Genomic DNA, 25,716 nt, shown 5'->3' with positions numbered 1-25,716 from the left:
ATACAATCAGTAAAAATCTTACTATAAATAGGCACAATCATACTTGAGTCCAAGTGTGTAGGGGTAGTTGCTTGCACTGAGTCAGTACACAGGGTCCGCCACGTGTCCAGCAAAGTTGTTAAAAATGTAGAGACTTAGGTTGGCCACAAAGGCCCGTTGTCCTGGTGGCGGCATTGTGCCGGGGTCTGCCTGGCCAGGTAATGTTGTTGATATCCTCCAATACTGCTTCACCGCTTCATACTGCCGCAGGCCATGTCCGATCTATGGGCTCAGCCTTTTGGAGCAGCGTCTCATCCACTCGAACCATAGGCTGCAGCAGGGCCACCATTAGCAGCCCAATCCACAATGCCTCGATCCAGCCACTTCAACCCACAAAAATGCTGTTCCTGGCCTTGCGTAGCCACTACTCATCATCCCTATCCTGGGCTGCCTCCCGCAGACTGCCGCTGCAGGAGGCCAAGCGCACAGTTCGGACACGGCTTGCAGTGGCAGAGCAGCATTGGAGGATATCAAGAACATCGTCTGGCCAGGCTAACTCCTGCAACTCCATCACCAGGACAACGGGCCTTTATGACTAATCTAAGAAAATTAAAAGTAATATTAAGTTTTTTGCAACATTGATGCTTTGTGCATCGCTCAGATTAAAATTCTTAAGAAAGATGCAAACACTGGAGATATAAAGTGATCAGCAGAAATTCTGTAAATAGTCAACAAGCAGCATCTTTGGAGGGAAACAAAAAATATAATGCTCGAGGTTGACCTTCCATCAGAAATGTTCTTATAAAAGATCATCAATCTGAAATGTTGACCATTTCATTCCCCAGAAATATTCTGATCGATTTAATTTCATCCTATAATTTAGACTGTCTTTTACCGAGAAACCAAGATAAAATTAAATAAAGTTGAGACATTTAATCCCACTGGTTGTTCAAAGAACCCGTCTTTGAAAATGATGTTTGATTTTGAGTTATGAAATGCATTTTTTTCCCCTAAAGAATATAAAGGAGGTGGGACAGTGGTTTAGAACTGAAAACAGATGAATTCAGGGGATAAAATAGGATGTGAAGGAGAAACAAACAAGATGCCAGGAAATCCAGTTCAAAGGAGAGCACTCTGGAACAATTCTGCAAGACATCGGAATCTCAATGCATGCTGCAAAATATGACAAAAATATGTCAAGATTACAAATCCATTATGGCAGTAAAAATCACCAACATAATGCAGAAATACCGATGTTTCCAATACGTTTTTTAACTTATTTTCTCTTAAAAAGTCTGAGAATACAGAAACAACTTTCTGGTTATTTACAAATCTGCCTACTATGAGCAATAAGAAATGATGATCAATTTGTTTACTTGAAAAATTCTCCTGCTCTCCTGATAAGGATTTAAGCTGGGAGTTGAATCCACGAACATTGCAAATCCTCACATCCAAACCCAGCCCATGCTGAGCACCTATATGCAGACATTTACTTGGAGTGACAGAATGTCTTTCAAGCTTAAAAGGAGAAATATGACCCAATTCAGATCATTCATCTCAAACCAGGACCAAACCTATTAGATCAGTGCCTTCCACTGCAGTATAGAACATGCCATCTTTACACACACAATGGATCAATCTAAAATATAATGACTCAAATGAAAACAGCAAAGTGCTAAACACTTTAACTCTCCTTCCCATTCCCACACTGACCTTTCTGGCCTGGGTCTCCTCCATTGTCAAAGTAAGGTTAAACGCAAATTGGAGGAACACCATCTCATATTTCACTTGGGCAGATCACAGCCCAGTTGTATCAATATTGATTTCTCTAAATTCAGTCCCGGCATTCACACTCTCTCTATCCCTCCCCCACTAGCTTCTCGTTTTCATTCAACAAACAGCTAACAATGTCCCTTGTCAATTCTTCCCTTCCCTCCCGCACCACCCCCTCCCCGGGCACTTTCCGTTGCAACCGCAAGAAATGCAACACCTGTCCCTTCACCTCCCCCCTCGACTCCATTCAAGGTCCCAAGCAGTCGTTCCAGGTCAGACAAAGGTTCACCTGCATCTCCTCCAACCTCATCTACTGCATCCGCTGCTCTAGATGTCAGCTGATTTACATCGGGGAGACTAAGCGTAGGTTGGGCAATCTTTTCGCCGAACACCTCCGCTCAGTCCGCAATAACCAACCTGATCTCCCGGTGGCTCAGCACTTCAACTCCTCCTCCCATTCCCAATCCGACCTCTTTGTCCTGGGTCTCCTCCATTGCCAGAGTGAGCAGCAGCGGAAATTGGAGGAACAGCACCTCATATTCCGCCTAGGGGACCTTGCGTCCGGATGGCATTAACATTGAATTCTCCCAATTTTGCTAGCTCTTGCTGTCTCCTCCCCTTCCTTAACCCTCTAGCTGTCTCCTCTCACCCTCCCATCTGCCCGCCCTCGGGCTCCTCCTCCTCCCCTTTTCCTTCCTTCTCCCCCCCCACCCCCCATCAGTCTGAAGAAGGGTTTCGGCCCGAAACGTCGCTTATTTCCTTCGCTCCATAGATGCTGCTGCACCCGCTGAGTTTCTCCAGCAATTTTGTGTACCTTCGATCTTCCAGCATCTGCAGTTCCTTCTTGAACAAACAGCTAACAATGACCTGTTTTCTTTCTGGTTTCTTTATCATTGTTACTTTTTTGCATATCTTTCACTCATTGTTCTTTATCTCTCGACATCATCGTCTATATCTCTCGTTTCACTAATCCCTAACCAGTCTGAACAAGGGTCTCGACCCAAAATGTCACCCATTCCTTCTCTCCAGAGATGCTGCCTGTCCCACTGAGTTACTCCAGCTTTTGGTGTCTATCTTAGGCTAAGTACTACATGGCTGTGATCTCTGGAAAAAAATTGGAAAAATATTAAAATTAAAAACATTTAAAATGATAAATTACTGACATGGGTGTGCATTACCATTCTTGTTGTGAAATACACAACCATGACATCGTACTTCTAATTTTAGGTTAACTGTGTCTCAAGAAACCACATAAGCTTCTGCATGTGGGTGGATAAATACTGCCCATTCTAACCTGGTACTGAGAGGTCTGTGAAACCATGAAATAAAACCATAATAAACTATTGATCTGAATCGGGTATTTACAGCGTTGCCAATAAACTGGCAGAAAACCTTTTTATATAAGGCAAACAAACAAATCTTTCAAAGTTGGCACGAATAACTGAACCACCGGCACTGATGAAGCTACAAAGCGGGACTTTAATAATCAACGGTACACAAAAATGCTGGAGAAACTCAGCGGGTGCAGCAGCATCTATGGAGCAAAGGAAATAGGCGACGTTTCGGGCCAAAACCCTTCTTCAGACTAACACTTACAAAGATTCTAGATGGAGCTAGAGCTCAGCGGCCCCATGTGTGCTGGTCCTAGAACAGGATCTACTAACTTCAAATCGCTCCACTCTTTTAAATTGTTTTTCCATTTGTACTCTTTTAAATTGCTTTTCCATCGCTCTACCTATGTTTGGCTTGATTGTATTCAGGTGTGGTATTATCTAATTTGATTGAATACCTCGCAAATAAAAGCTTTTCACTCTTATCGGTACACGTGGCAATAATAAACCTAAACTTTGGGGGGCAAAAATAAAATCATAGACCTTTTTGCCTGTGCCCCTCCTCCACCCCCGATATCAGCCAGCTTCACATAACTCAATGCTCAATAGCCCTTACCATGAAATTTGACACAAATTGGCAGAACCAGCAACTTTTCCCCCAGATTAATAGATACATTTTGACAACGATCTCAGCAATAACCAACAAGTGTACCCCTAACATTTCACATGAAAGGCATTCAGCAAATTAAAAAATAACAATCCTGTTCTTCGGATTAAAGTATATTTAAATATTGACAAAATCCATTCTGCAAGTGGTTAGCTGATTTGATCCTGCAATTATAAAGCCAGGTCATCTACATTTCTTCATAAAAGCCTCAATAAAGCAGCTTGTCAAATACCACAACAAGAGCAGTCGAAACATTGGGTTGCCTTCTATTATGTCAATGTTTTCAAACCTATTTTCAAACGGCTCTTCAGTGATGATCAAAAATAAAACGTCACATTAATTCTTCAACAAACAGGTTAAATGATGTAATTAACGATGGAAAACTAATGCAATATTCACAAGTTGGGAATTGGACAACTTGAGGTATTTGAGAAATCAAAGAGCTCAAAATCTGTTAAATGATCTATGTCGATTGCATATCTTAAAATATGCAAAGTTGATAGCAGTTGAGAGGTCATGGGTTCAACTCTCACCACAATATGTTTTGAGAGGAGGCTTAGAACAGAAAATTGACAATCATAAATTGCCCAACTGTTGTAAAGAGCAATTAATGGTCCTGTCCCACTTAGGCGACATTTTAGGTGACTGAGGAGACTTTGCAGTCGCCACATGGTCGCGACATGTTCACGGGTGGTTGCCGGGGAGTCGCCTTCATGGTCGTGAGGAGTTCCCACATTTTGGGAACTAGTCACGGCCTCATTATGGTCGCCGTGAATTTTTCAACGTGTTGGAAAAATTAGCGATGACTTGAATGAAGTCGCCATGGAGTGTAGCGCGTATTCTCGAGCCGTAGGTGGGTAGCAAGGAGGTCCTAGTGGGTTGGAGCCGGTGCTGACCGGTGATTTTCATTGGCTCATTGGGGGGAAAAAAAAGGTAAGTAGTAGTTTTCAAAACCAAGGTAATGTTAATTGTCTGCCGAACGTCACAGCCGTGTATCTCTGGCTTCTTAAAAGTTGTCTCCACTCCTTCTAAGCCCTCCCCCCCCCTATTTTAAAGGACTGACTGTACACTGTGCTTTAACTGCCTTTATTACAGCGCCAACCTTCCTGTTCATCGCGCTTTATTACAGCGCCAACCTGTTCATCGCGGTGTCTGTCTGTATCACCTTGGCTTTGCAACGTGGGAATTTTTTAGACAACGCTCTCCCGCCTACCCTGGGCCCCGCCTTTGCAGTGTGTGTGTGTGTGTGTGTGTGTGTGTGTGTGTGTGTGTGTGTGTGTGTGTGTGTGTGTGTGTGTGTGTGTGTGTGTGTGTGTGTGTGTGTGTGTGTGTGTGTGTGTGTGTGTGTGTGTGTGTGTGTGTGTGTGTGTGTACTCTGACAGTCGCCGTGTGTGTGTTGTGTGTGTTTCAGGCGTGTGTTTCAGACGACTGCCGACAACTTGACAGTAGCTGGCTGTCCGTGAAAAATCACCTAAGTGGAACAGGCCCATTACTCTCTGTTTCAAAGAAGAGCACCTGTCCCTGAACTTGGCCTCATCCGTTGCTAACTGTTTGATTCTTCATTTATTTTTAAACACAATGATTAAGACAAAATCATAAATGACAATAGAGCAACAAATCTCAGGCTGCCTGCATCACAATCATACAGAGAAAAAGTATTAGCATGCTATGCAAGTGAGCATTACAGTTAAATTGTATCAGATTAAGCTGTAATTAACTGATACACCAAAACAATACAACAATATCACCTTTACTGGCAAATCATATGAACACCTTTTGATTGCATTAAAGGATAAACAAACCCCCACAGGACTCTTCAAAGCAAAATGTGATTAAATAAACACAATGTGCTCAAATAAAGTTCAGGATTTAATTAAAATTGGATCTTTAAATGCAGAAGGTGGAATTATTAACAGTCCCCTTATATTTAAAAAAAAACACATTAATAAAGCATCTCAACAAGCATTTCAAAAGCTTCTTGCAAGTGCTCACAGTAAATGGAATGTTGCCAGTTATCCAGATGATGCCATTTCATATGAGATGGGGAAAAATCAGGATCCACCTGTGGCGCAAATGAAAACAATCATCGTTCAACAGCTATCCTCTTGATCATGGAAACAGGTAGACAGGGATTCAGTTTGGTGTCGCAAGTGAAAGACTGCACCTCTGGCACTGAACTCCAGCACCAGCACTGAACTGCTGACTGTTTCAAGTGTGATCATACAGCTGGAATCCACAAGCTTCAGCCCCAAAGGTGGAGCCAAGGTAGCAGCAAATGTTGCAATAATCTAGGGCAGAACTAATGCATCATATTATCAAGCATCGGGCTTTCAGCAACCGGGAACTTTACCATAAAAGACCTGGCAACGTTAGCACCGATGAGTAACCGCTAATAAATCGTCGTATGGTTTTAAGTATTGCAGATGAGTTTACGCATATCTGCCAGGAAAGTTGACTCATTTGTTTTTCTAATTTTTAAAAAAATCACAGAATCCTCTGAATTGGATTTATTTCCCCCCACCCACCTGCCAGAGTATTCTGCCCTCCCAATTTACACTGCTTGGCCTTATTAGCACACACATTTAGAACGCCAAGAGGGACACTACCACCTTCCCTCGCTTCCTCGGGCATGTAATCTGTCTGATCAAAAGTATTCATCGGTAGGTTTGTCAGCAACTCCTCCCATCTCAAGTGATCAGGCTGAGTAAAACCAACAAAAGCTGGTAACTCTGTACGTATCACGGTCAATGAAAGATAAGTCAGAATTTCAATTACTATATCCTTCGCATTTATTTTTTTTTAAGATCTGCCCCACAATATGTGAAACAACATAACACATAAGACCAATGCAATTCTGATATTGTTCCACTTCTCATAGTATGTGGTTAACCAAGAAATGTACAGATTTGGCGAGTTGGAGCTCAAGCAGAGGCTGAAGCGCAGTGATCAATGTGATCATTTTGTTTAAGAAAGAACTGCAGAAGCTGGAAAAATCAAAGGTAGACAAAAATGCTGGAGCAACTCAGCGGGTGAGGCAGCATCTATGGAGCGAAGGAATAGGTGATGTTTCGGGTCGAGACCCTTCTTCAGACTCATGTGGGGGTGGGGTCGAAGAGGGGAAGTAGAAAGGAAGAAGTGGAAATAGTGGGCTGTGGGGGAGCTGGGAAGGGGAGGGGAAAGAGGGAGGAAGCAAGGACAACCTGAATTTGGAGAAGTCAATGTTCATACCGCTGGGGTGTAAACTACCCAAGCAAAATATGAGGTGCTGCTCCTCCAATTTACGGTGGGCCTCACTCTGGCCATGGAGGAGGCCCAGGACAGAAAGATCGGATTCAGAATGGGAGGAGGAGTTGAAGTGCCACCGGGAGATCAGGTTGGTTAATGCGAACTGTATGGAGGTGTTGGGCGAAGCGATCGTCAAGCCTGCGCTTGGTCTCACCGATGTAGAGCAGTTGACACTGAGAGCAGGGATGCAATAGATGAGGTTTGAGGAGGTGCTGGTGAACCTCTGCCTCACCTGGAAAGACTGCTTAGGTCCTTGGATGGTGTCAAGGGGGGAGGTAAAGTGACAAGTGTAGCATTTCCTGCGGTTGCAAGGGAAAGTACCAGGGGAGGGGGTGGTTTGAGTGGGAAGGGACAAATTAACCAGTGAGTTACAGAGGGAGCAGTCTCTGTGGAAAGCTGAAAGGGGAGGAGATGGGAAGATGTGGAAGATGGTGGGATCCCGTTGAGGTGGCGAAAATGTCGGAGGATTATCGGTTGTATGTGACGGCTGGTAGGTTGGAAGGCGAGTACAAAGGGGACTGCCTTTGTTACGTGGGGGGGATGGGGAGTGAGAGCGGAGCTACGGGATATAGAAGAGACCCTGGTGAGAGCCTCATCTATAGTCGAAGAGGGGAACCCCCATTCCCTAAAGAATGAGGACATCTCCGATGCTCTGGTTTGGAACACCTCATCCTGGGTGCAGATGCGGCGTAGATGGAGGAATTGGGAGTAGGGGGATAGAGTCCTTACAGGAAGCAGGGTGGGAAGAAGTGTAGTCCAGATAGCCATGGGAGTCAGTGGGTTTGTAGTAGATGTAGCCTGTTACCTGCGATGGAGATAGTGAGGTCTAGAAATGGTAGGGAGATGTCGGAAATGGTCCAGGTGAATTTGAGTGCCGGATAGAAATTAGTGGCAAATCATAAAATGTGATAATTTTAAATGAACACTCTGTTATCAGATTAGGACCGAGATGAGGAAAAACATTTTTCACACAGAGAGTGGTGAATCTGTGGAATTCTCTGCCACAGAAGATAGTTGAGGCCAGTTCATTGGCTATATTTAAGAGGGAGTTAGATGTGGCCCTTGTGGCTAAAGGGATCAGCGGGTATGGCGTGAAGGCAGATACAGGATACTGAGTTGGATGATCAGCAATGATCGTATTGAATGGCGGTGCAGGCTTGAAGTGCCGAATGGCCTACTCCTGCACCTATTTTCTATGTTTCTAAGCCCCCACGGTCAGAGCTCCGAGGTCGATCCCTGGCAAAGGGGTCGCAGGCTCCACGATGTTAAAGTCCCATAGGCTCCCTGCTGTGCTGCTCTCAAAAGTTGGTCTCCAGCAAAGACCACCAACTCCTCCATGTGAAAGCCGCAGTGCAGACGGAGATATGATACGGAAAAAAATTGCATCTCCGTCGAGGTAAGCAATTAGAAAAAGTTTCCCCCAACCCCACATAAGACATGCTAAAGAACACTAAAAAAAGAAATTTAACATATACTATTAAAACACAAAGAAGGAAAGGACAGACAGACTGTTGGCGAGGCATCTTGAGTAGAAATACAAGGTTGTCTGAATTTCGCACAGAACACAAAGTGCTAGAGTAACTCAATGGGTCAGGCAGAATCTTTGGATTACATGGATAGGGGACATTCCAAAGAATGGTCCCAACCTGAAACGTTGGTTATCCAGAGATGCTGCCTGACCTGCTGTGTTACTCTCCAGTAGGGGGGAGGGGAGGAGGAGGGGGGGGGGGGGGGGGAGAGGGGGGGGGGGGGGGGGGGGGGTGGGGGGGGGGAGGAGGGGGGGGGGGGGAGGAGGGGGGGGAGGGAGGAGGGGGGGGGAGGAGGAGGCAATATATATTAGACCAAGTGCATTGGGTCTGCTCCCCCAACGCAGCCATTCCCTACCCATAGCCCCCACGGGAGACGTGGACCTCTAACTCAAGCCGATCAGGACTCAGCAGAGCAGCTGTTTTTAAATGGCGTCTTTGAGGCGAGATGCGGGCGCCAGCAGCCGTTATGGTTGAAATGAGTGAGTGGGGGAGGGAGAAGGATTTTATTAAAAAAGTGTACATAAACACGACAAAATTTAATCAGGAGTGGATACTTGGAATGAAAAGTGAAATCTCTACCGAAATGGAAAAATTCTGGGCATTTGTGTTGGCGTAGCAACGAATCAAAAGCTGGCACCCACAAGCTGGCAGCCACGAGTTTTAATATTATATAGATATAATATATATATATACACACACACAAACACGCGCACACAAACACACGCACGCACATACATATATATAATATAAATATTTATAAAGTCCTGTTTAATAATCCAGAGATAATAGACGTTGCTGCTTTAAATTGAACTGGTGGTCAGTGCATAGATTTTCCCGCTACCCAGCAAACAAAATGTGTCACTGCTGTTCAGATCCATAGTTAAGATTCTGCACAAGAATTTATCCCAAACGTAACAGTTTATTTTACATACCATTTTCCATAACCTACAAAGGGAATAAACCTATATTGAGAATGATTTAAGATGCGTCAACTTTTGAAATCTTAATGATTAATGCAGTGCAAAACAACACTCTGGCATGTTTTTTTCAAAATCTATTCCTGTTCATTACATGGTGAGCGGGTGGGATTAGAATTCAAAACACTGAATTTACCTATGAGGAAAAGTAAAAATTCTTTGTGAAAACATTGGGGTAATAATCTCAAGAATGCGAAGGATCTTGAAACAAATCAGCGGCTTGTTAAAAATGTTCAACTCTGATAACCTGCTCCATAACATGACATATGCACTCTGGGATAATAGAGGGGAATTAGTTTTAGTATAGTTGGATTCCACAGTGTTGTGCAGAAAAGCATGACCCAAAATTATTTTTTCTTTTTATACAGCAAGACCCTGCAACTCCAGTTTCCTATTCATTAATTACCAAGCTATCAAACTAACCCACAAATGGACATACTCAGAGTCATAGAGCTGTACATTGTGGAAACAGGCCCTCAGCAGCTCAGATGCTGAGAATGTTTATCTCCAGTGACTTATAATCTGGAATACTGAACTTGCTTATTGTGATTTGCATTTTATGTTCCTACTTCCTGATGGATGAAGCAAGCATTGATTTAAAAATAAACTGGCATACAACATAACATATGTTGGCTTCTAGAAAATGTTAACCAAGAACTGAAAGAAGACACTGGCTTCTGTCGTTGCTGCCAGCAGTTGAACTAACGTAAATTTTCCAAGTTAGTTTAGTTCAGAGATACATCGCAGAAACAGGCCCTTCGGCCCATCAAGACCGCACCGACCAGCAATCCCCGCACACCAACACTATCCTACACACACTAGGGACAATTTATATTTTTTACACCAAGTGAAGTAACCTACAAACCTGTACGTTTTTGGAGAGTGGGAGGAAACTGATCTCGGGAAAAACCCACGCAGTCACGGGGAGAGTACTGTCAAGCTCCGTACTGACAGCATCTGTAGTCGGGATCGAACCCGGGTCTCTGGCGCTGTAAGCACCGTAATGCGGCAACTCTATCACTGTGCCACCATGCAAACCTACTTAACATTTAACGTAAAATTTACTTTCCCCACCCAGTTCAATCCCCACCCTGAGCGCACAAACTTCTTCTCCCACCTCCCCAGTCACTCTGTTCCTTTCTCCTCCTTCGTATTCTCACCTCCCATTTCTGGTTCCCCCATTTACCTTTATTATTCCCCTCTTCCCCCTTCCCCATTCCTCCCATATCACTCCCTCCATCTTTACATTCCACAGCTCCTCTTCCTTATTTGACACCCTTTTGACTTTCTAATTTTTAGCTTTGCTACTTAATCCATCCATGTGCCAATCAACTACTTAAGACGCACAAACTCTAGACAATGTGGATCCAGGTAGATAAATTCGTAAAATAGGCCATTGCACAATTTTGTAATTCAAGGTATTGAGTACAAGAGTAAATAAATAATTGAAGATATTATTGAACCATGAGCCATTGTTTGGGGTGGCACGGTGACGCAACGGTGGAATTGCTGCCTTACAAGTGCCGGAGACCCGGGTTCAATCCTGACTACGTGTACTGTCTGTATGGAGCTTGTATGTTCTCCCTGTGACCTGTATGGGTTATCTCCGAGTGGAGTTGTAGATTATGATGTAGAGTTGTAGATTATGAAGAAGGTTTAAATCATAGATCAGCTGGAAAGGTAGCAAGTGGAATTTAATCTGGACAGGCGTAATTTTCACTTTCAACTCCTCTCTGGAATTCATCTCTCGTGTGCATGTATGAACCAAGGTATCAATAGCTTCCAGATTTAAGTAGTTCCACTGGACCATAAACTGAACACCAGCAAGTATGCTCTTGGTAGGTAAGTAAGTGTTATTTGACAACAGCGTATGATTGAAAGTAACCCAAGGTACACGGCTGGTTTAACTTTGTCCTGCCCACTGTGATGTGTTTTACATTCTGTGGTTAGATGTTGTAGTGGTGTGGAACTATCTGGATAGAGATCTGACTAGTTTATATCTTTAGAACTGCAATTTATTGTTGGTACATAGTCACTGATATATATATATATATACCGTAAAAACACAATATATATATAGTGTCATTTCTTCACATCATATAGAATTTATTGATTTCACAGAAAATTGATGTTCAGGAACTGAGGAGCTTGAGGTGCATCATTCTCTTGCCATCCTTGCTGGTTGGTTGCACATCTTTCTGTCTTGTCTTTATGTGCTGGGCTTTAACTTTAAGGATAGAAGTATTCAAGGCAACCTGAATTGAAGCTTTGCCTGCAATGTAACCCTTGTATTGCCTAGTGTTGGCCAATTTACACCTCAATGAATTGGGTCTCCTGGCATGATAGTGATGATCAAAGATCAACGATGAAGTGAAGGATCAGTCAGACCATGGGTTTACATATTATGGTGGAATGAAAATCTTTGGCTCCAATGCTGTGGTGACACTTGGATTCCAGCTTTAAATCTCCAGATTTGACCTTGTGATGAGAATTATTTTGGAAACGACTGAAAAATCATTTTGGAACAAGTGATTAACTAATACGCGTTCACTGCATGCTAAATGGATTGATTATAAGGAAGCCAACAGGTGAAGCTCTATTGAGAAGGAACTGCCTTGTTCACAGTAATTGCAGAGCCTTATCCCAAAGGGAAGGGGGGTGAAGGGAATGAATTATGATTACAAAATTAACTGCAAATGTTTTTTTGATTCATGGGTAAGTTTTTTTGTTCAGGTGAGTGCAAACCTCCTCAAAATATCAACAATGGACACCTATGGCAGAAGACATCATGTTGTGCCTTGTGGTTTTCTAAAGCAATTTAATTTTAAGTCTGAAGACGGGTCTTGACCTGAAACATCACCCATTCCTTCTCTCCAGTGATGCTGCCGGTCTCGCTGAGTTACTCCAGTTTTTTGTGTCCATCTAATTCTAATCCCATTGATCTACTGATTTTATGTTGCCATGCAAATTAATCTGCGATGTCCCCTTAAGATCACAGTAGTTTGTGCTTCTCGGCAGTAATGCATTCCATTGCTTTCACATGTTCATGGGTGCAGAAATTGAGCCTAACATTTTGTTGATAACTTCAAATTAACAATCCCTAGCTGCTGATTTGACAACCAGAGGTACTCTTTTTCCTTATTCAATTTTTAAAAAGACTACCTAATTTAAAAAGGAAATCATTACATCTCTTAGCTTTCCAGTGAAAACTGTTTCCTGTCCCTGTTGGCAATGTACTGATTCTGTGGAGCAGCATTCTCTTTCTGGTTTCATTGTTCCTCTGTAATGGGATATCCATGACTGCACACTGTACTCTTTAGTTTTGTGTCGTTTACAGATACAGCGTGGAACCAGCGAGTCCAAGCCGACCAGTGAACCCCTTGCACTAACACTATCCTACATACACCAGGGATGATTTACAATTGTTACCGAAGCCAATTAACCTACTAATCTATGTGTCTTTGGAGTGTGAACGACAACCTTTATGTATTTAGTCTTTTAGTCTTTGGATATACAGTGCAGAAACAGGCTCTTCGTCCCACCGAGTCAACGCCGACCAGCGATCCCCGTACACTCACACTATCCTACACACTCGGGACAATTTTACAAAATTTTAACCAAACCCAATTAACCTACAAACCTGTTTGTGTATGGAGTGTGGGAGGAAACCAGAACACCTGGTGTAAACCCACATGGTCACCGGGAAAATATACAAACTCCATACAGGCAGCACCCTTCGTCAGGATCGAAATGGGGTCCCTGGCACTGTGAGGCAGCATGTCTACCACTGAACCTCAGTGTTGCCCTTAGGCCAGTCATACCACCAATCCTCCCATCAAAACTCCTCCATCAATGTCTGCCCTTACTGTACATCATGTCAGAAGAAAGATAATCACTTATGGCAGAAGAATGTTTAAATCCATATGCAAATCCTTCAACAAATTAGACATTCCTAATTGCAGGAAGACCTGAACATTTAGGCAAATACCAATTACGTGGCAACATTCAACTACCACCATAAAGCATTAATTCCCATCCAGATTCTTGTACCAAGGCTCCAGTGCGTACTCATTTACAAATTATACTGCAGTAAGGCATTTACAATAGCACCTCTGCTCACAGAAACACGAGCAACAGATAAACGTAAATTTCAACCAGTGAAAGTTCCTCATGTCACATACTATCTATCTTCCTTCATTGCTTAAAACTCAGAACTCATTACTTGGAAGCACCAGGTCAGCACCTTTGTTACACAAGCAGTTCAAGAAAGTGACACATCCTAATTTTTTCCAAGGGGCAATTAAAGATAAGCAATGAATGTTATACCTCCTGGTGAATTTTAAAAAGTTGTTACACTTTAGAATATTAATATCAAGCAGATTCACACCAGGGACCCCTCAATCAAAAGTACAGCTACTTAAGCTTTACGGAATCACATGCAAACCTTCATTAATTAAAAAGATAATCTGATTTAAACATCAAGTAAACTGCTAAATATGTAACTGGAAAAGGGAACAGATAATTAAGTAGGTTAATTCCACAAATTTGTGCACAGAGATTGTTCAATGGTTACATTAGTAATTGAACAAAATATTGTCATAACAATTAAATTATCTTCATCCTGCAATTGGCACAGGTAATTTGTTACTTGGAAACACCATCTTGAATTTACACAAAGCAAAATTTTAGAGAATAAAAGCCATCCCAACACAGTAACAAAGAAGTGGTGAACTGTATTGCATTCCATTTGTTTGCATAGACAGAAAAAGCTGGAGTAACTCAGCGGGACAGGCAGCATCTCTTGTGAGAAGGAATGGATGATGTTTTGGGTCGAGACTCTTCTTCAGTCTGAAGAAGGGTCTCAACCCGAAACGTCACCCATTCCTTCTCTCCAGAGATGCTGCCTGTCCCGCTGAGTTACTCCAGCTTTTTCTGTCTATCTTCGGTTTAAACCAGCCTCTGCAGTTCCTTCTTACCCATTTACTTTCATGCTTGTGGCTCTCCCTTCCCTCTCACAACCCTTTCAAGACATCTGGAACTGCACTCATTGCTACTTCACTGGCACGAATATGAGAGTGACGAAAAAAAGCATAAAATCATGACCACTGACAAGTATACTGTAGTTATGGCACCCGGGAGACAACTGTAATAAGATTCAGATGTATGTCTGGTTTGTAAGTTTGAAATTTTAAGTTATTTTGTCTCATTAGCACAGTTGCATTTCCAATCCTTCTTCAATTCCAATAAGAAAAATCACACAGTAGGTCTGACAATCATTTTTAGATCTTCACTCACGATGTCCATTCTGGGTAGTTATGGCTTGCTGGCTTTTAGTTCAGCTCTGCCTTGTTGCATTTCAGCAGCACGATCAGCTTTGCAATTCTCCACATGAAGCCAGAGGAAACCTAATCCTTCAGAACAGCTGGTTTATGCAGTTTGCTCAAGATTAATTTTCTGCAGTCACAATATCAGTTACTTCCCACTAGCTACCAGAAATACCATTGCTGCTTGCAGTCACAATTCACTTGACCTCTGCTAGTCCTGATATTTTTTTCTATCTCTCAAGATTTTACGAAAATAACAGGACTTCAAATTGTGACATGACAGTCATGCCTTTACTCTCAAGCTGCTTTATCATCTGAGACTTGAAAGGTACATATGTAATATAACAGAAGCAATGTTTATTACAATTAGATATTTTAGCCCATCATGATCAAATAAAATCAGAGCTTCTAATAATTATAAAGATACCAGAAAATTTAAAGAATTTTGATAAATTTCCAGCTGGCCCAGTGTAAAATCTATCATCTCTCTCTCTCATGATATAAACGGCATATGCTTTTCACATCCTTGGCAGAAGAAAGCAGTCAACATGATAAAAGGTACAAAGTGGGCAAGGAGGAATGTCCATGCAAATTATAGAATCATAGATTAATACAGTGTAGAAACTGGCGCTTCGGCCCAACTTGCTCACACCGGCCAACAATGTCCCAGCTACCCTGGTTCCACTTGCCCGCGCTTGGTCCATACCCTTCCAAACTTGTCCTATCCATGTACCTGTCCAACTGTTTCTTAAACGATGGGATAGTCCCAGCCTCAATTACCTCCTCTAGCAGCTTGTTCCATACACCCATGTGTGAAAGAGTTACCCCTCGGATTCCTATTAAATCTTTTCCCCTTCACCATTAACCTATGTCCTCTGGTCTTTGATTCCCCTACTTTTGGTACTCTTGTGCATCAACCCGATCTATTCCTCTCATGATTTTGTACACCTCAAAAAGATCTCCCCTCATTCTCCTATGCGGCACAGAATAGAGACCCAGCCTACTCAACATCTCCCCATTGCTCACATCCTCTAGTCCTGGCAACATTCTCGTAAATCTTTTCTGTACCCTTTCAAGCTTGACAATATCTTTCCTATAGCATGGTGCCCAGAACTGAACACAATATTCTAAATGAGGTCTCACCAACGTCATATACAACTGCAACATGACCTCCAAATGTCTATACTCAATACTGTGACAGATGAAGGCCAAAGTGCTCATCTACTGTTACTGTACAACATGTTCTATGATGCACTCTGTTCTATTTGATTTCATTTATTTAAGAATGATATACAAATAATTCCTGTCCCTGGCACCGCAGTTGTCAGGGGTCATGAGGCGAAAGCAGAAGAATGGGGTTGAGAGGGAAAGATAGATCAGCTATGATTAAATGGCGGAGTAGACTTGATGGGCCAAATGGGCCAATTCTGCTCCTTGAACTTATGAACATATTATACGTGAATATAATCATCATACATAAGCACAACTGGTAGTGCAAAGAGAAAAATACCAAAATGAAGAAGTGTTACAGCATTTTGACATTACAGTTACAGAGAAAAAATTCAAGGTCTGTAATGAGGGAGGTTGGTTGACCAAGATTGCACCCTTGCTTATGAGAGGACCATTCAGATTCATATCAGTCTGATATTAGCTCGGAAGAAACTATACCTGAATAAGGAGGTACATGCTTTTCAGCTTTTGTACATTCTGCCTGATGGGATAAGGGAGAAGGGAATTACCAGGTTGAAAAAGGTTGTTTTTTTGTTTGAATTAGAGGAAATGCAGCAGTCAATTTTTGTGTCATGAGATGCCCCACAACCAATACTGTGAGGATGACCAGACAATATGTTTCACTGATGTTGGTTGAGAAATATTTGCCAGATAGGACCCCCCAATCATCACTTATGAATAATATAATATGCAAAGGATGCAGCAACCAGCAAAGGTTCGCAAACAGGAGTTCGAGTCTTTGGACCTCATACAATGGGCTTCCTTTTGCAATGCAATGAATGCAAAATATCTAATTACTTACTTTGAAGAAGAACAGGGAGTTCTCTCCAGCATTCTGGCAAATATTTCTCAACCAACATCAGTGAAACAAATTGTCTGGTCATCCTCACAGGATTGGTTGTGGGGCATCTCACGACACAAAAATTAACTGCTGCATTTCCTATAATTCAGCAGTGGCATTTCATAAGTTATTCAGTAATTAGGAAGGACTTCAGGGCATCCGGAGTTTGTGAAAGCCTCCTTTCATCCCAAGGAACAGATCCTGTACAGTTAGCAAAAAGTGGCTGCTTTTGTGTTTAAAAATCATACTGCCCTGGACAAAGCACAATACTTGAAGCATAACATGGATAGTAACACTCCAAGGGCAACCCATGTTATTGCTGGAAATCAACCATAACTTTTCTCCTCCACCTGTTCTTTGCACATCAGAATTAATCATTTGTAGACTCTGATCACTGCTTAGACTGTGCCTAGGTTGACCAGAACAATTGTAAATGTTGGTAGAATAAACATAAATTGTCCTGTGTGCTGATGGCCTGATGTGGTAAGGAACTGAGGAGTTGACAGCTGCTAACTCTCATGCATTGAGCGTTAGAATCACGCATTTAGCGTGAGAATCACGCATTTTGCCAAATTCTCACGCTCTAACGCTGATCACAAATTTCTCATGCTCTGTCGTGAGAAATTCTGTGATCAACGAAAATTTCAAAACTCATATTAACTGCATGGGCCGTGGGTGTGGGAGAGCCGGGGCTGAGGAAGGGATGGAAGCAGAAGCAGCAGCGGGGACAGATGCGGACGGGGAGCCAGGGCTGACGAGTGTTTGCCTGGCTGGCGAGTGTTTGCCGGGCTGGCAAGTCGCTCGCTGCAGCTCCGGCCATGGAGTAGACTCAGTGCAAGAGTCCCGGGCCGTCGGAGACGTCGGATGCGTTGTGCCGTGAGAGTCTCTGTGCCAAATTCGCCCAGGTGACCGGCATGGTTCAGGCTGCGGCTCGGTACATCCTGGAGGACAACCAGTGGTTGCTGGAAGTAAGTACCAAGCACTGGGTAGAAACGGTGGAAGATAGTGGCCTTCAAATGAGGGTGGTTGGAGAAAGCATCCTGCTTGCCTGCTAGATTTTCACTTATTGTAACTGCAGGAAAAATGTTCCCGATGTTGGGGCTGTTCCGAACCATGGGTCACAGTTTAAGAATAAAGGGGAGGCCAGTTAGGACAAACTTTCTTCACGCAGAGAGTTGTGAATCTGTGTAATTCTCTGGCACAGAAGGCAGTGGAGGCCAATTCACTGGATGTTTTCAAGAGAGACATTTAGCTCTTGGGGCTAGCAAAATCAAGGGATATGGGGAATAAACAGGAAAGTGGTACTGATTTTAGATGAACAGCCATGATCATATTGAATGGCAGTGCTGGCTCGAATGGCCTATTCCTGCACCTATTTTCTATGTTTCTATGCTTGAGTATATGGTAATAAAACTCGACCACTTGATTTTGAAGCATTCATGCATGGTGGAGGTAGAATGTAGTCATAGAGTGATACAGTGTGAAAACAGGCCCTTCGGCGCAACTTGCCCACACCCGCCAACATGTCCCAGCTACACTCCCTGCTTTTGGTTCATATCCCTCCAAACCTGTCCTATCTATGTATCAGTCTAACTGTTTCTTAAATGTTGGGATAGTCCCTGACTCAACTACCTCCTCTGACAGCTTGTTCCTTTGTGTGGAAAAAGTTACCCCTTAAAACGTTACCTCTTAAAAATACTTCAAACACAAAACATATAAATCATACTCCTAGAATGCACTAAACATGATTTTAATACATCAAATTTCAAAAAGTCTCTACCGTGGGAGAGGGGACACCCCCCTTCCCCACCCTCCCCCCCGCCCCCTAGGTTGCTCCACTCCCTCGCCGTACCCCCAAGATTAGTGATCAGTGATCACTCAGCCTCCCCACTTTCAAACACGCTCCATGGCCCCTGGTTCATAGAGCACTGCCAGATGTGAGTGGGGAACTGAGGCCAGTTGTCCATGATTCTGGATCCCAATGCTCAGCACTTCGTGTTTCGGAGTTGGCTAATGTTATTGATTTGTAATTAGCCTGATTGTAATTAGTTGACAAAACCTTAATTTATTAATCCGGAATATCCAGGAGGATGGGATAAGTGTAATATTAAAATGACATGCAAAGTGTCAAGCTGCCTGTCACAACATACTGCCCCGGTAACCCATTATTTCCTTCAGTTACATATTGGGAAGGTAGCACTATTGTCATTTGCCACTCAACTATTATGGTTTGTTTACCTCACTAACTATTTCTAACCCCCCCCCCCCCCTCAAAAATCCTATGACAGGTTGAATAGAAATGTCCCCAATCTCGTTGTTTTATTAATTGAACATGTAGATGAACGTCCTCAAGGAGTGTAATCAGATGGAAACGGATTCCGATGCGATGTTTAAGAGCTTGTTCAAAGCTCTGCTCTGCTGACCTGGAATACCTGATGATAAAGTGCAGGCCCTTCTATCTGCCCAGAGAATTTACATCAATTGTTATCACTGCAATCCATGTACCTCCGGACACTAATGCCAGGGTTGCAATGGAAGAGCTGCAAGCTGCCATCAGCAAACAACTAACTGCACACCCAGAGGGGGCTTTTATTGTTGCGGGTGATTTCAACCACTCCAACCTTAAAACTGTACTCCCCCAAGTTCCATCAACATGTCTCCTTTCCAACCAGAGGAGACAATATTCTGGATTTAGTATACACTAATATTACTGAAGCCTACAAAGCCCTCCCCCTCCCCCACCTGGGACAGTCTGACCACCTCTCTGTTCCTGCTCCCCAAATACACACCTCTCATCAGACATGTGAAACCAACCTTGAGGACAGTGATGGTTTGGCCTGAAGGGGCTGTCTCTGTACTACAGGAACAGTTTCAGCAAACAGACTCGAGTCTGTTTGCCACTCAGGCCACCTTTGACTCTCAAGTGGACATTAATACATACACCTCATCCGTTTTGGACTACATAAAATTCTGCACCGACAACGTCACAACCCACAAACAAATAAAGACCTTCCCTAATCAGAAGCCGTGGATGAGCAGAGAGGTCAGACTCTTGCTGAAGGCTTGTGATGTCGCTTTTAGATCCGACGATGCTGGGAGATACAGCTCATCCAGGGCCAACCTGAAAAAGGGAATCAGGAGCGCAAAACTCAAATACAAACAGCAGATCGGGGAGCATTTTCAAAACAACTCCAACCCCAGACACATGTGGCAAGGAATCAAGTCCATTGCCGACTACAATAAAGTTAACACCTCCCCCCCAGACAACGCCTCCCTTCCTGACGAGCTAAACTACTTCTATGCTCGTTTTGACTGGGACAACAAAACACCAGCCATCAAAGCTAACCCACCCCCGAATGAACAACCCCTCAGTCTCTCCACCTCTGCTGTACAAGGCGCACTGAGCAAAGTGAATGTGCACAAAGGTGGCGGCCCCGACGGCATCCCCGGGCAGGTGCTCAGGGCATGTGCTGGACAACTATCCCTGGTCTTCACTGACATTTTCAATCTGTCACTGGCCCAGGGTGTTGTCCCCACTTGCCTGAAGACATCAACCATTGTGCCAGTGCCCAGTCAGCTTCAGGGAGTCTCAACGACTTCCGCCCAGTGGCACTCACCCCCGTCATCGCGAAGTGCTTTGAGTGGCTGATCTTGGCTCACCTCAAAGCCAGCCTCCCCCCCACACTGGACCCCCATCAGTTTGCCTACCGGCCCAACAGGTCTACAGAGGACGCCATATCTGCGGCCCTACACTCTGCCCTGACCCACCTGGACAACAACAACTCCTACATCAGGTTGTTGTTCATCGACTTCAGCTCCGCATTTAATACTGTAATCCCCGCCAGCTTGATCACCAAACTCAGCGGACTTGGCATCACCACCTCCCTATGCAATTGGACTGGATTTGCTCACCAACAGACCACAGTCTGTTAGGATCAACAACCTCACCTCCTCCACTCTAACACTGAACAGCGTGCCACAGGGTTGTGTGCTCAGCCCTCTCCTCTACTCCCTTTTCACCCATGACTGCATCCCTAAGTATGGCTCCAACGCCATCATAAAATTTGCTGATGACACCACGGTGGTAGGACTGATCAGGGACAACAACGAACCAGCCTATAGGGAGGAGGTCCAGAACCTGGCAGCCTGGTGTACCAATAATAACCTCGTCCTCAACTCAAAGAAGATGAAGGAAATCATCGTTGACTTCAGGAAGACCAGAGGTGGCAGACATACCCCCATCCACATAAACGGGACTGAGGTGGAACGAGTCTACAACTACAAATTCCTCGGGGTGCACATCTCAGAGGATCTGTCCTGGTCCCTCAATACCACCAAACTGATCAAAAAGGCGCAGCAGCGCCTTTACTTTCTGAGGAGGCTTAAGAAAGCTCACCTGTCCCCCCAGATCCTGTCCAACTTCTACCGCTGTACCATCAAAAGCATCCTGACCACCTGCTTCACGGTATGGTACAGCAGCTGCACCACAGCTGACAGGAAGGCACTGCAACGGGTGGTGAAAACTGCTCAGCACATCATCGGTGCCCCGCTCCCTGCCATGGATGCCTCCACCGCAAACGGTGTCTGAGATGGGCCGGGAAAATCATCAAGGACCCCTCGCACCCTAACCATGGACTATTTGCCCTCCTTGGCGGTACAGGAGCCTCAGGTCTCGCACAAGCAGGCTGAGGAACAGCTTTTTCAATAACACCATTACACTGCTGAACTCACAGTCCCGTCGCTAGCTATCTTTTCTACTCTCCCATTTGTATACATTTATTTGCCTATGTACCAGTTTAATTCATCCACAGTGCACACATTGTTAACCAGTATTTTTAGTTCTACTATCTTGCACTATGACCAGATGCTAAACTGAATTTCGTTGTACCTGTACTCGTATTTGTGCAATGACAATAATGTTGAATTGAATTGAATTGAATTGAAGAGGCATATTTTAAAGGAGTGACAAGAGATACTTGCAGGGGAATGTGTGAGGAGGTTATTATTTTGTCTTTAGTTTTAGCTTGAACCAGGACATCTGAAGATTCAAAGTTTAATATAGTAATTCTGCTGATACTGACTCCAACTAACCACGTAATGAATATGGTCGTACTTACGGGAAAAGGGGTCATCAGTGGGGGGCGAGGACTCCTTACCACTCCAACGCACCCCCTGCTCGTGGAACCCCCCTCGTGGCCAATTTCCGGCTTTAGAACTTTTTATCAATAACTGCCGTCGCGACATCAACCGCCTCAACTTCTCCACTCCCCTGTCTCACTCCAATCTCTCACCCCAGGAACGCTCTGCCATCGACTCACTCCGCAACAACCCAGATTTGGTTATCAAACCCGCTGACAAGGGAGGTGCCGTGGTAGTCTGGCGCGCCGATCTCTACAAAGCTGAGGCCACGCGCCAACTATCGGACACCTCCTCCTACTTACCCCTGGACCATGACCCCACTGACGAGCACCAGGCCACCATCTCCAGCACCATCACCAACTTCATCCACTCCAATGCCCTGCCCGACCGAGCCTCCAACCTCATCGTTCCCCAGCCCCGCACAGCCCGATTTTACCTTCTCCCTAAAATCCACAAACCTGATTGTCCCGGGAGACCCATTGTCTCCGCCTGTTCGTGCCCCACCGAACTCATTTCCAAATACCTTGACTCCATCCTATCACCCTTGGTTAAATCCCTCCCTACCTATGTCCAAGACACCTCAGACACTCTCCGTCGTCTCCGCGCATTCAATTCTCTAGGCCCTCACCTTCACCATGGACGTCCAATCACTATACACCTCCATCCCCCACCACGATGGTCTCACAGCCCTCTGGTTCTTCCTCGACCAGAGAAGCAACCCATACCCAGCCACTGACACTCTCCTCCGCCTAGCGGAGCTGGTCCTCACCCTCAATAACTTCGCGTTCGACTCCTCCCACTTCCTCCAAATACAAGGCGTAGCTATGGGCACACGCATGGGCCCCAGCTATGCCTGCCTATTTGTAGGTTACGTCGAGCAATCCTTGTTCAATACATACCAGGGCCCCATCCCCAACCTCTACCTCCGCTACATCGACGACTGCTTTGGTGCCACCTCCTGCACCCGCACACAACTGACTGACTTCATCCACTTCACCACTAATTTCCACCCGGCACTGAAATACACCTGGACCATTTCCGACACTTCCCTACCATTCCTTGACCTCACTATCTCCATTGCAGGTGATAGACTTCTAACCGACATACACTATAAACCCACTGACTCCCATGGCTATCTGGACTACACTTCTTCCCACCCTGCTTCCTGTAAGGACTCCATCCCCTACTCCCAATTCCTCCGTCTACGCCGCATCTCTGCTCCACGGATGAGGCGTTCCACACCAGGACATCTGAAATGTCCTCACTATTCAGGGAACGGGGGTTCCCCTCCTCCACCATAAATGAGGCTCGCACCAGGGTCTCTTCCATACCCCGCAACACTGCTCTCTCTCCCCATCCCCGCACTCGCAACAAGGGCCGAGTCCCCCTAGTCCTCACCTTTCACCCCACCAGCCGTCACATACAAAAAATAATCCTCCGTCAGTTTCGCCACCTCCAACGTGACCCCACTACTCGCCACATCTTCCCATCTCCCCCCATATCTGCCTTCCGCAAAGACCGCCCCCTCCATAACTCCCTTGTCTCCCTCCCTAAACTCCCTTGTCAATTCTTTTCCCTCCTCGGTTGCACACCCCCTGAAGAGATTTTCCCTTGTCCCTTTACAACCGAGTGTCAACCCTTTGTCCCTTTACCTCCCCCCTCGACTCCGTTTCAAGGACCCAAGCAATCGTTCCAGGTCCGACAGAGGTTTACCTGCATCTCTTCCAACCTCATCTATTATTTGTCCGCTGCTCTAGATGTCAGCAGATCTATATCGGTGAGACCAAGCGGAGGTTGGGCGATCGTTTCGCCGAACACCTCCGCTCGGTCCGCAATAACCAAGCTGACCTCCCGGTGGCTCAGCACTTCAACTCCCCCTCGCACTCCGCCTCCGACCTCTCTGTCCTGGGTCTCCTCCATGGCCACAGCGAGCAGCACCGGAAATTGGAGGAACAGCACCTCATATTCCGTTTGGGGAGTCTGCACCCCAGGGGCATGAACATCGACTTCTCCCAATTCTGTTAGTCCTTGCTGTCTCCTCCCCTTCCTCAGCTCCCCTGCTGTCTCCTCCCACCCTCCAGCCTTCCGGCTACTCCTCCTTTTCCCTTTCTTGTCCCCACCCACCCCCACCCCTGATCAGTCTGAAGAAGGGTTTCGGCCCGAAACGTTGCCTATTTCCTTCGCTCCATAGATGCTGCTGCACCCGCTGAGTTTCTCCAGCTTTTCTGTGTAACCCACGTAATGAATATCATCCATTCCGGAGGTTTTATTTTTCTGATGCCATTTAAATTTCAAGTGGATTTCAAACACTTCAATGCAAAAGTAATTGGGAATGGGGAACATTGGGACAAAAATTTGCCCTCGATACATATTAATTGTAATATAATAATGTATGCATGTTGGTAGGTGCAATCAAAACAAAAATCTTATCATTGATGTGTTATGAATACCACGGAAAATATTATGTACTCTCAAGGTCACATTTAATAGAATAATATTGCTTAAATATATAGTTATTGGAATTTGCATTTCGGAAAAGTCCTAGCTGAGAGGAAGACAGCAAAATACTTAAAATATTGGGGGTGAAAATGACTTCAGGACAGCTTGTTAGGAAAATGAAGGAAATGGTAACAGAATACATACAGCTGAGTGAGTATAATTTTATGGATGAGAAATTGTGTTCAACCAATTGATGACTTCTTTGACAAAGTAACTAGCATGTTAGATAAAAAGGAAGCCAATGGATGTAGCAAATTTTGTTCTACAAAATTTGGTCTGTGAAGTGCCACATAAAAGATTATTGCATTAGATAAGCACCTGTGGACTTGAACGTAAAGGTTAAGTCCAGGGGCTCAGATATGGGGCTTTATGTGTGGGCCAGATATATTGTCAGTGCATAGGGGCTAGGAGCAAGGCCAAGTGTGCATCCAGTCAAGGTCTGGAATAGTGCTAGGAGGGCAGTCAAAGCTGGGACAATGGGAAACTAAGCAGGTAAGCAGCTATGATCAGGGTAGAATAGGGGGCCAGGTGTAAGGCTGGACTCGGGGTCAGGAATGAGAGAAGGTATGCAACTGGAGTCAGGGTCAGGAGTAGTGCCAGGTGTGCAGTGAGACCCAGGTTGGTCAACATGGACCAAGTGTTTGATTATAATCTGGTTTCCACACATGAATATACTAAGATCATTCATGTGCTGCTCCTGTTGATCAGAGCCTGGCTCTACTTTAGAATGGAATTAGGAATGGAATTTGGCCTAACCTTATTCTTAGTTAACCCAATTTAAAGCATAAATATTGCATTCAAGTGTGTTAAAATACTCACTGCAGTATGCACCAGATTGCACAATTTCAAGTTGAAAAATGCAAAAGTTCCGTACCAATGGGAGGGGGGACACCCTCCTCCCACAACCTCCCTCCCCCCCTCCCCCCCCCAACTCCCCGACATAGAATACTGAAAGGTACATTTCCATTAGTACTGACCTTATTAACAGTGCACTTTATTACTCTATTCACAGTGCCTGCTTTCAATGTGCCGCCTATGGACAAGATTAGAAAGAATGCAGCTATGTCTCCATGAAAGGGATAAAGCAAATTAAACATCATAGTTAATTTTCTGCTACAAATCAAGCAACTACCTTGCTAACC

At 44.5% G+C, this 25,716-nt stretch overlaps 1 protein-coding gene across 5 annotated transcripts in view; it reads right to left on the bottom strand.

The window, feature by feature from the left end:
• The window catches only part of sipa1l1 (signal-induced proliferation-associated 1 like 1), a 351,678-nt gene that overhangs the window by 132,684 nt on the left and 193,278 nt on the right, over positions 1 to 25,716 (bottom strand). The gene's annotated exons all lie outside the window — the stretch shown is intronic.

This window comes from Leucoraja erinacea, chromosome 9 (genome assembly GCF_028641065.1).
Source record: "Leucoraja erinacea ecotype New England chromosome 9, Leri_hhj_1, whole genome shotgun sequence".
Taxonomy (NCBI): domain Eukaryota; kingdom Metazoa; phylum Chordata; class Chondrichthyes; order Rajiformes; family Rajidae; genus Leucoraja; species Leucoraja erinaceus.
This window is presented reverse-complemented; position numbering and strand designations above follow the sequence as displayed.